The sequence below is a fragment of the Suricata suricatta genome, chromosome 15 (genome assembly GCF_006229205.1).
Source record: "Suricata suricatta isolate VVHF042 chromosome 15, meerkat_22Aug2017_6uvM2_HiC, whole genome shotgun sequence".
In the NCBI taxonomy this organism is placed as follows: domain Eukaryota; kingdom Metazoa; phylum Chordata; class Mammalia; order Carnivora; family Herpestidae; genus Suricata; species Suricata suricatta.
Genome location: NC_043714.1, coordinates 52,070,826 through 52,083,049, shown reverse-complemented (window position 1 = coordinate 52,083,049; position 12,224 = coordinate 52,070,826). Strand labels below are relative to the sequence as shown.

At 32.2% G+C, this 12,224-nt stretch overlaps 1 long non-coding RNA gene across 1 annotated transcript in view; it reads right to left on the bottom strand.

The window, feature by feature from the left end:
* LOC115279466 overlaps positions 1 to 9,246 on the bottom strand; it is a 30,033-nt gene extending 20,787 nt beyond the window's left edge. The window contains exon 1 of the long non-coding RNA XR_003903453.1: positions 9,051 to 9,246. This is a non-coding gene — a long non-coding RNA (uncharacterized LOC115279466). The remainder of the gene's footprint in view (positions 1 to 9,050) is intronic.
* Positions 9,247 to 12,224: the final 2,978 nt, after the last annotated feature.

Sequence of the window (12,224 nt, the reverse complement as noted above, 5' to 3'; positions counted from 1 at the left end):
CAAGGGAAATGTTGAGCTCAGTTAACAGGCCAGTGCTACTTGTGAAAATAAAGAAAAGGGCGTTTCTCTATTAAACCACAGTATGTCAAAAATCTCTCAGATTGTTAGACCCCAAAGTAGTAAAAACTTCTGTTGAATTATCCAAAAAAGCAGTTTTGAAAGGGAATAGATATCCTTAACATTATGTAGTTCTTAAATCAGAAAAAAGTAATTTGTCAAAATTATAAACATGCTTTTAAAAATTTTTAGAATAAATTTATTTTCTTTTGATTATAATCATGGGCAATTTTCCAGAGAAGTCATTTTTACCTTTATTTTTATTTTTTAGAGAAATAGAAAGAGACAGAGAGAAAGAGAGAACACAAGCAGGGGATAGGAGTAGAAGGAGAGAGAGAGAGAGACAGACAGAGAGAGAGAGAGAATGAATCCCAAATGGGGCTCTATCCCATAATTCTAGAATCTTGACCTGAGCCAAAATCAGGAGTCAGATGCTCAACTCACTGAGCCACCCAGGCATCCCAGGAAATCATTTTGATAAGGAAGCTATAGAAGACAAATCTTCATACCACAGGTACATAAAACACCACAGTGTTTAATATATGGCTGTTTGCACCTAGGTAACCAACTTTAATGAACTGAAAAATGTTCTCCATTACTGAAAACTCTTTGGGAAACTTTAAGGTAGTAATAACTAGGTAATTGATACTTTGGCGATAAATGAAAATTTTATTAGCAGTTATGGCATTTGTTTTTATAACTTTGCCATTCATTTGAGGATGCTATTTCCTCCCCATGTGATTCTCTGTAAATTTCTGTAACATGATTTAAATAATTAATTGTATTTCATTTACTATTTTCCTATAATCAATCATTATAAATATAATCAATTAAATTTAAAAAAACCCATACTTCTAAAGGCTTAACATAACTACCTTTTAATAATAAAATAATTATTTAAAAAGTAAAAATGAAATTGTAGTACAAAGTAATGTACTCCCTTATAGTCTTTTATTTTCAAAGTAAACTTAGTTAAACATTGATCCTTTAAGAAGGTTCTTATTGACATTTTCCTTTAATATTAGTAAAATAATCAAGTGAAAGAATTATCTTCAGATCTCTGAATTCTGTCTGGCTACTATCAATATCTGCAAGATTATGGCCTGCTACTATTCACAAGTCATATAAACAGCACATAGCAGCAACATAGTGTGTATGGTGACCAACCAACTGTTTTGGTAGTTGCTTAAAATAAGACAGTAATTGTGAGATCAATAATTATATCTACAGCATGATTAAAATAATATATATGATAGAATAATACTGATAAAATAGAAAGGTTAACATTAATGGAATAGTAGAAACTGAAAAAGTGAAAAGTTGGTCCTAATGGAATATTTTGCATCAGATATAATAATGTAATTGAAGAGTTTTTAATTTTCCTGAAAGATAGAATGCCTGAACCAGATGTGTAAAAATATCAATATGCACATATCATCATTCTCAAATGAAAAAATATAATGTAACCAAAATGAATGGGTTAGAAGCATTAGATCTTGTACTTCCTTCTTCACAACCCTCCATACTAGAAGTTATACATAGCCAAAGACTTTGATAAACAATTCCAACTGTTAGTCCAGATTCTGAAAAAAAGTTCAAGCTTATACATAAGACTCAAATTTGCCTTGCTCTGTCAAAGTAGAGATATCCATAAATGTAGAGTACTTATTATATCATCCAAGACTGAACGTCTTCCTCTAATAAGAGATTTCATTCCAGATAATGAGTAAAGAATCTGGTGTTGAATTGAAATTCCAGTTGTGGAGTTGAGATAATTACCCATGTGTGTTCATATCACAAAGAAAGAGATATAGCTAAAAGCCCTTCTTCCCCAAGGTAATCATAGAAATGAATATTAAGAATGTTCCAAAGTCTCTCCAAAGCTTGCAATTCTGGAAAATCTAGCTGCCAATCATTTCAACATCACCACAAAATAGTTTATATTGATATAATTATCATTGTAAATTTTAACCATAATAATAATTGTATATATTTTTAATTATTAAATTATCAGTTTTTCTGGTAGGATACAAGGAAGTGTAGCTTTAATATGAGGATATGAGTAGTCAGTAGATTTATAGAACTCTATATTTTTATGGTAACATGTTATTCTCATCACTTTGATTTACATCCTCATGACTAGTTATTATAGACAGATTGTTTTGGCTACCAATTCTTAGTTAAGTCATAACCAGAATATACAATTTATTCTTTCAGTTAGGTTCAGAGGTCACTTGATTGGTTGGGGCATTTAAAAAAATAAGGAAAATTGAGGTTTAATTTTGGTGTAACTGAAAAACTAATAGATGGTTGTTTTTATAACCAAATCAAAGGAAACAAAAATATACCTTTAAAACAGTGATTTATTTAGTCCACTTATCATATGGGTCTAGCATTTGACTAAAAATGTGTCAGATTTGGGAGACTAAAAATAGTCCACCCACTGAGAATGGTAATCCTTCTCTTACCGAGGCGCACACACTAGAGCTCCATACAAAGCCATGAGAAGCTTACCTACGAAAACTGTTTATATTCATCAATAAGTAAGATTATCAAGAGAAAAAATGAACTGGGTGAAATGAACTGCTAAATGTTTTGATTGTCTAAATGCACAAGTGACAAATAATTCAGTGTAAGTGAATGGGTTTAGGTTTATAAAGCTCAATAGTAACTGAATGAATTTTAAAAAATGCTAATTTTTGTAAAAAAAAAAGTGATTAGATTAGATAAGATGCAAATAAAAACTAATTGGTATTTGCTATAAGAACCAATACGTGGTTAATTTTATACTGTGGTTCATGTGCACTTGAAAAGATGATATGCATGTTGCACTTACTAGGTGCAAAGCTCTGCATAAATCACATGATCAATCATATGGTTTAAACCTTCAATATCCTTTCTGTTTGTTGATTAATTCTTTATTTAATATCCTGTTTTTCTATCAGTTACTTAGAGAATATGTCAAATATCACCCCACTATGATTGCATTCCTATACTATATTTTAATTTTCTTGCACAATAGCTTATTATTTGGAGAATTAAATTAATTTATCTACAATGGAATTTATATTTGGATTTGAATCTACTGTCTTAGTATTTCTTTCTATTTTTCCCAATTTCTTTTTCTTATTCTATAATTTCTTTGGTAAGGATCAAGATTTTTAGCCCTATTTCCATATTATTTTAGTATTTTATTATTATTTTAGAAGTTATTCTAGTAATTATAGCATGTATCTTTGACAAGATCTTAATCATTAATAAGATCTTAATTTAATGAATTTCTTTTACCACTTCTCTAACGATACCAGGATCTTACAAACTTGAGCTGCATTTATGCTCTCTGACATTTTTTTCTGTCATTGTTACCATGTATTTTAATCCTACTTCTTTTCTGTTCTGTGGATGACATTTTTATTTTACAAAATTAGTATAAAAATGTATATTTCTCCAGATAATTATCTTCCTCGTGCTATTTTTTGTCTTGCATCTAGAATGATTATTTTTCTTTCTAATAGCATATCTTTAGTATTCCTTTCAGTATAGCTCCTCTGAGACTGTATGAATACAATTGAACCCTAAACAATACAGATTTGAACTGCATCAGTCCACTTATATGTGGATTTAAAGAAAAAAATTATCCACTAGTATAAATGTGTTTTTTTTTAAGATTCTTAATAACGTTTTCATTTCTCTAGATTCTTTTATTATAAGAATACATAAAACATACAAAATGTGTGTTCTTTGCCTGTTTATTTTGTCAGTTTCTGGTCAACAGTAGTCTATTGTTAGTTAAGTTTTTAGAGAGTCAAAAGTTGTCCATGGATTTTTTACTGTGTGAGGTACTGGCAACTCTAAACCAAGGGTCAACTGCATTTTCTTCATTTTTTAATCTTGAAAATATTTTAATATCACTTTTTAAGATTTTTAAAATATATAATCACAGTCATTTCCTTTCAGCAACTTAAAGATAGAATTTCACTGTCTTTAGGCTTCCGTTTATTTTCTTCCAAAAAATCATATTTTAGAGTCATTGTTTCTCTTTATGTACTGGGAGATATAGCTCTGTCTTTTTTTTTTAATTTTTCTGTTGTCTACAGCCGTTTACTATTATGTTTTTAAATGTGATTTGCCTTACACTTCTTTATATTTGCACATATCACTTAATATGTGATTTGATATTTTTGGGCCAATTTTGAAAATGCCTTGATTTTGTTTGCCACTTTTAAAAAGCCAATTATTGCTTCCATTCAGTATAGAATTCTATATCCTGCAACTTAACTCATATGAAATGTTAAAGCTATTCATTATACCGCCCAATAAGCATTTTGATTATATTTGACATTTTTTCTTATCTATCTTTTCCAATTTGGATATGTTTCTATTGATAATTTTTTAAGTTTATTTATTTATTTTGAGAGAGAAGAAGACACTCATGAGCAGAGGAGGGGCAGAGCCTGATGCGAGGCTCAAACACAGGAAATGTGAGATCATGATCTGAGCCGAAATCAAGAGTTGGTCACTTAACCAACAAAGCCACCTAGGCATCCCTGATAACTTTTGTTTTTTTAGCTCTTGCAGTATCTATGTGTAGGTTTCTTATTGGCATTTTATATATTTATTTTATAAAACAAATACTCTGTACTTTCATTTATTTAATTAACAGTTATTTTAAAGTCTCTAAGTTGAATATAAAACCATAATTATTTTCTAGTTCATGACTTAGATTATATGGTCTTTTTCTATAGTCACTTTGTTTTGAGTCACATGGTCCTATTTCTAACTTACCTAACAGTTGTTTTAGTAAATGGTGTGTGTGTGTGTGTGTGTGTGTGTGTGTGTGTGTGTGTGGCCATGTCTGTGTATAACTTCAGAAGCCCTAAACATTGATACTTAATTTCTGAGATGATTCTATTTTCTTCAAGCTTATAAAGGATAGGAAGATCACACTGATCCTGTCAAGTATGGTTTATTTTCTTTCATCTATTATTCCTAAGACACAGTAGTTTAAGGTTCTCAATTGAAAGTTTAGAATATTAATCAAGACCTCTCTTCATTAACAGTTCCTGATTCATTTTTTTTACCATCACCAGATTACCAAAATCTCCACTTAGATTTTTATCCTTTAGTAGCTGCTACCAAAGGGAGCCATTGTACTCTTTCGGATTTCTGCTCTCCATGTTGCTCCAGTGTATTCTGTCACTTGGCAGCTTTTCAGTATCCAATGCCAGAGTCCAAGGCCAGAGACGGAGAACTTGCTGTCTATTCTCTACAGTCTCTGAGTCTTAGTAATCCTCCCTGTTGAGCTAGCCCAGCTTGGTTATCACTGTCATTGAAGATATAGTTGCTGTGTCACCATTATTCAATGTGATCCTGCTCCAGAAAATAATTATCCCTGCATTTTTTCATTATTGTGACTAGCCCTCAAAACTTCAGCAAAAAGCACTATTGTTATGTATACATAGATTTATAAAATGTTGTTTGTAGGGAAAAAGAAAAGAGGCATTTAAGACAATTAAACATTGTGTGTAGCAAATGAGGGCACAAAAATTAGTAAAATATAGCCCTTGTTATTAAGGGCTTAAAGAGCAATTCAAATATAAATGCAGATTATGTGTTTCTATGGAATAAGTGAGTTACCCCCAGATTCCTATATTGAAACCTAACCTATTGGTATGAATATCAGTATTCATATATTGATACCAGTGGTGATGGATAATTTTTGGAGGGCCTTTGATAGGTGATTAGGTCATGAGGCTGAAGTCCTCATGAGGAGGATTAGTGCCCTTATACAAAGGACCTCAGATAACTTCCTTATCCCCTCCACCATGTGAAGACACAGCAAATATTCAGCCTTCTAATGAGCCAGGAGGCAGGCTGTTACCAGTTATCAAATCCAGAAACAGCTAGACTGTGGGACTTGCCAGCCTCCAAATCAGTGAGAAATAAAATTGGGTTGTTTATAAGCTACCCAGTCTATGGTATTTTTGTTACAGCAGCTCAAAGGAACTAAGGCATAAGCCATGCATTATTTGAGGCATTGAGAAACTATAATGAATAGGCAATTTTAACAATGTTCTCTGCCTCTACACAAACTACCCCAAAACACAGTGGTCTAGAAAGCCTGTATTTAATCTCATCTGATGAGTCGCCAGAGCTACTACAATCATATGATCTATGCTGGCCTCAACAGGGATATTTCACTTCGAGGTACAGGGCTACCTTACATATTGGTTTCTCATTGCATATTGATCTGTGTCATTTAAGGATTTAAAGTTACACACACAGTATTTCTTTAAAGGCCCAAGCTAAAGAGACAGCAGACACCCAAAGGAAGTTTTTCTCATGGCATTATCAGGACAGAGGGGCAAAAAGAAGCATACAATATTCCTAAGCCCTAGGGTTTAAACTAATACATGCCACTTCTGTCAGTGTTCTTTTTTAGCAAAAATAGTCTTGCAATTGAGATCAGTCTCAAGTTTGGGAAAGAATTACTCTATTCCTCTGGTGGGAGGAAGTACAAAATGGTATGCCAAAGACCATGGCTACAGAGATAGGTAAATAATAGAGGCTAATAATAATTCAGTCTGCCACATTCATATTTTGGTTATAATTATTCATATCCCTTCCATATGCAAAGTATATTTATTCCCATACCAAGGTGTCCTAAAATCTCATTCCTTCATATTATTAGCCTTGAAATTCAGCATACCATGCGCTACATTAGGGCTGGATGTATTCTTTTCTTTCTCTTTAATATTCTTTTTCCTTTAAAGTTTTTTATTTAAATTCCAATTAATTAGCATGCAGTGTAATATTAGCTTCAGTTGTACAATATAGGGATTCAACACTTATACAAACACCCCATGCTCATCACAAGTGCATCCCCGTCACCTGTATCACCCATCCCCCCCACCTCTCCTTTGGTAACCATCAGCTTCTTCTCTATAATTAAGAGTCTGTTTCTTAGTTTGCCTCTCTTTTTTTGCCTTTACTTTTCTGTTTTGTTTCTTAAATTCTACATATGAATGAAATCAAATGGTATTCTTCTCTGCCTTATTTCACTTAGCATAATGCTCTCTAGCTCTATCCATGCCACTGCAAATGGTAAGACTTCATTCTTTTTGTTGACTGAATAACATTCCATTGTGTTTATAAACCACATCTTCCTTATTCAGTCTTTAGTTTATGGACACTTGCACTGTTTCCATAATTTGGCTATTGTAGATAATGTAGGTATAAACATCAGGGTGCTTTACTCCCTTTAATTAGTTATGTTTGGGGGGTAAATACCTAGTAGTACAATTGGGTAACAAGGTAGTTCTGTTGAGGAAACTACTGTTTTCTAGTGGCTGAACCAGTTTGCATTCTCACTAGCAATGCAAGAAGGTTTGCCTTTCTCCACATCCTTGCCAGTTTCTTGTGTTGTTGATTTTAGCCATTCTGACAAATATGAGGTGATATTTCATTGTAATTTTGATTTGTATTTCCCTGATGATGAGTGATGTTGGCCACCTGTATGTCTCCTTTGGACAAATGTCTATTTATATCTTCCGTCTTAACTAGGTTGTTTGTTTTTAGGGTGTTAAGTTTGATAAGTTCTATCTATATTTTGGATATCGATCCTTTATCAAATATGTCATTTGCAAATATCTTCTCCAATTTTGTAGGTTGCCTTTTAGTTTTGTTGACTGTTTCCTTCACTGTACAGAAGCTTCTTATTTTGGTGTCGTCTCAGTAGTTTATTTTTGCTTTTATTTCCCTTGCCTCTGTAGACATATCTAGAATAAAGTTGCTATAGAGGTAACTGTCTGTGTTCTTCTCCAGGATTTTAGTGATTTCAGGTCTTACATTTAGGTCTTTCATCCATTTTGAATTTATTTTCATGATTGGTATAGCAAAGTGGTCCAGTTTCATCCTTTTACATGTTGCACTAGTTTTCCCATAATCATTTGTTGAAGAGAATGTCTTTTTCCCAATGGATATTATTTCCTGCTTTGTTGAAAATTAATAGACCATATACTTGTGGTTTTATTTCTGAGTTTTCTATTTTGTTCCACTGATATGTGTCCATTTTTGTGTCAGTACTATAGTGTTTTGATCACTACAGCTTTGCAATATAACTTGAAGTCGGGAATTGATGCCTCCACCTTTGCTTGTCTTTATCAAAATCGCTTTGACTACTTTGGGTCTTTTGTGGTTCCATACAAATTTGAGGATAGTTTGTTCTAGCTCTGTGAAAAGTGCTGTGGGTATTTTATAGGGATTGCATTAAGTGTGTAGACTGTTCTGGGTAGTATAGATATTTTAACAACATTTATTCTTCCAAACCATTTAAGAGATGCAGAAAAAGCATTTGACAAAGTACAACATCCAATCATTATAAAAACTCTAAACAAAGTAGGTTTAGAGAAAACATACCTTAACATAATAAAAGTCCTCATTGCTCTAGTTTAATATAATAATTAATAATAGGCTCTATATTAAATTATTTTTTATGTTTTTATTTATTATTGAGACAGAGAGAAACAGAGCATGAGTGGGGGAAGAGCAGAGAGAGGGAGACACAGGATCTGAAGAAGGCTCCAGGCTCTGAGCTGTCAGCACAGAGCCTGATGTGGGGCTCGAACCCACGAACTGTGAGATCATGACCTGAGCCAAAGTTGGTCACTTAACCAACTGAGCCACCCAGGCGCCCCATATATTAAATTATTTTTGATGAAGACCTTTAGTATGAATCATTTTATCTAATACCTACTGACTGGATTATCTCTTTTTATTGAATTTGTATTTTATGGTTAACTAGATCATTTCTCTCTTATTAGCTATCTTGGTGCCAATATATTTTGTTATATTGCATCTTCTTTCTTCAAGTAGCTACCCCAGGATCAGTTCTAAAACCTCTGATTTTTTTTCAGGTACGTTGAGCCCGGAAAAATATCTTCTGGAGATAGGTACACAATTTGCAGAAATTCTGCATTTTCAAACTCATTTACCCTTTCTTCTCAGCATTTGCTCCAACTCCACTATTATGAAACATCATTTTCTTCCTCCTTTGCTAAGTCAGTCTCTCAATTTCTCCCTTTGACCATTGTCCAGACATTCAGAAACCTATTTCCATAAACAATCCTCTTTACTCTTCATTCTCTCTCCATAGCTCATTCAGTACTGTAGTCACATATCCAATCCTCTGATATCCTAAAAAGTAAAATAAAATAACTCTTTTAACACTATATTCTTATCTAACCATATCTTAATATATATCATCACTTTCAAATCTGAAATTTTCAAGAGTAGATTTATTCATTGTCACTACTTATCACATCACACTCATTGATCAATTCAAGCAATAGGGCTTTTACCACAAGATGTCCATTGAGAATTTCCTGATTAAGATATCTATGACATGCTTGTTTCCAAGAAAAAAGATTTTCAAATTCAGTTTGCCTAGCTGTCTCCAAAACTTTGCCAGTTTAGCCAAAACTACCTACCCTTTCTTTGATTGTGTCTTGATATATTTGATGACACACTAATGTATCTCCCACAGCCAAACTAAGTTATCTTAGTTTATGACTGGTCTTTCTAATGAAGAGCTTGATTTTGCAAGTTTGCATGATGAAATAGGAACAATGTTGAATACTTGGCATCTAGTCATGTTTAAAATGTCATAGCTTCCCCTTACAGAGCTCAATATAAATCCACTGTATATGAGAAGACCCAAGTATTTTGAAAACAGTCAACCTAGGTAGTAAGAATGAGAGATACTGTCTTTTCCATTTTCTTTTTAAGAGTATGTTAGATTGAGAAATCTGATAAGTTTCTACTTTCAGCCCAACTCACTCAAAGGACACCCATTCAAAGTTGACCTTTGGAAATAAACTGATCATGCCCTTGGCTTCTAAGCCTCAACAGGAAGTTGGATTCTCTACTGTGTCATGGAACTTGGTTCCCAAAGACTGCTGGTGTGTGCATTCTTTGGGGTTCAGATAAAGGCTCAAATTGAGAAATAAAGGAAATGTCAAACCTCATATAGAAGCCATGGGCACAAGCATAGTAAATTAAATTCAAGAGAAGTGGTCTCAGGTTTTTAAATATGAATGTGGCTTTATATCTTTCTGAACCATGACAATTGGTAAGATAAATTGTTGGATATTGGCAATATTTTGAAATGTTTATGTTGCTCCCTCAGAAGTGCCATATAGTCTCACATCTGATATCTCTTTTATATGTTAGTTTTATTTCCAACAGCATTGTATGGCTCTTATAAGGCAAACCACTTTCATTATTTGTCTGTTCTTAATGCCTTAGCTGTCTTTACCACATAAAGACATAATTTGGCCTGTGTTTGCACATAACAGATTCTTAATGAATTGATTTATTCTGACTTAATTAAATGTATATGATACTGAAAGATACACTAATGAAGCCTTAAATTTAGAATATTTTAATGCTTGTGAAGTTTACAAATAGAATTTGAAAAGTTATGTTTATCTACTACTTGTAGTACATGTGGACAGGTATATATATTATAAATTTATTGTGTTATGTTTGGGAGCTCTCAAGTATATTTTCAAGTATATGTACTTTATTTTACTTTATTTTTAATGTTAAATCCAGTTTAATTTAATTTAATTTAATTTTTTAGGTTTCTATTTTAATTCCAGTTAGTTAACATACAGTGTTATATTAGTTTCAGGTGTACAATATGCTAATTCAACAGTTCCATACCTCACCTTGTGCTCATCATGGCAAGTGTACTCCTTAATCCCCATTATTAGGTATATTTATTTTAAATTCATTGTGTTATGTTTGGAAGCATTAGCTACAGAAGACCTTTGGCTTTTTGCTTTTACTATAGTCTTTCTATTTAAAATCTCTTATCTACAGTTAAATATTTTAAATGTCTCAGTAACTATTATTCTCTTATTTTTATTTATTTTAATATATTTAAGATGTATGCTACTTGGTATATAAAAGCACTAGCAAGCCTTTTTATGTTTTGGAATATCAAAGAAATATTTTAAGTTAATTGAATTTTTTAATATACTTTGCGTGGTTTATTGACTCATTTTATCAGTTTACAAAGAAGCACACCATTATAAAAACCTGAGGAAAATTAAACGTGATTGAATATAAAATTGCTCTACAAAATGATTTTAAGTTGTAAAACATCATTCATGTAAATAACTAAAAATAGAAAAATTAGTACCAGACTTAATTTCAGTTTATTATTTTAAAACTATATTGCACATAAAAGTGTTCTTATATGACTCGGTTAAAATGTACAGTTCAGGTAGCTAACCTATCTTTACTTACATGTAGCTCATACTTTTCTTGCAGTAAATAATTGAGAAACTATATTCAGCTATGTTATCTTATTTGGACTCTACCATTATCACAATTTATAAATGTTAAATTAATAATAGATATACATGGCCTGCTTCATAAGCTTCTTTATATCTTTGACATTCTGGCATAGATAGAAAACGCTTTCCTGTACAGTAAATCCATGGCAGAGTTCTGCCCAACAACTTCCATTAATCTTTGGAAGATGTGGGATGTTTAAACAGGTATCACAATAGCACAGTAGATTTTAGAATTTCAGTTATTAATAAAATCCCATTTTGTGTTTTTTCTAAGTAACTAAGAGAAACAAAACAAGCTGAAGAAGAGCCAATTTTTTTTAGGTCAGCAGCCTGGGACTTCTTGTGTCAGGAATCATTCATTTTAGTGATGCAGTGTCAGCATAATGCTGATGTTCAAAACGGAACTGTCACAGATGGTCATTAAAGTAGAACCTGTGTTGAATATCAATCAGGTTTTATCTTCCTGTGGAAAAACATATAAGAGTAGATCTACTTGAGGCCAAGGTTTGAATTCCCACTGATAAATCTTGGAAAAGGAGGGGTTTGGAGGGCATTTTTAAAATGTCTTTCTTATTTATAACACTAATCTGGAGTGATAATATGCCTATGTGATGCATTCTGTTAACGTAGGAAATGAAAGAAATATAAGAAAAATGCTTTTTTAAAAATGTTTATAATTAATGAATAGAATAAACTATGAACCTTCATAAAGTTTATATTTAACCACAAGAAAGGAAGCAAAATGAATAAAAACAATTATGCATTTTATATTCCTTTTTCAATCGTTATACTACTTTCCAGTAT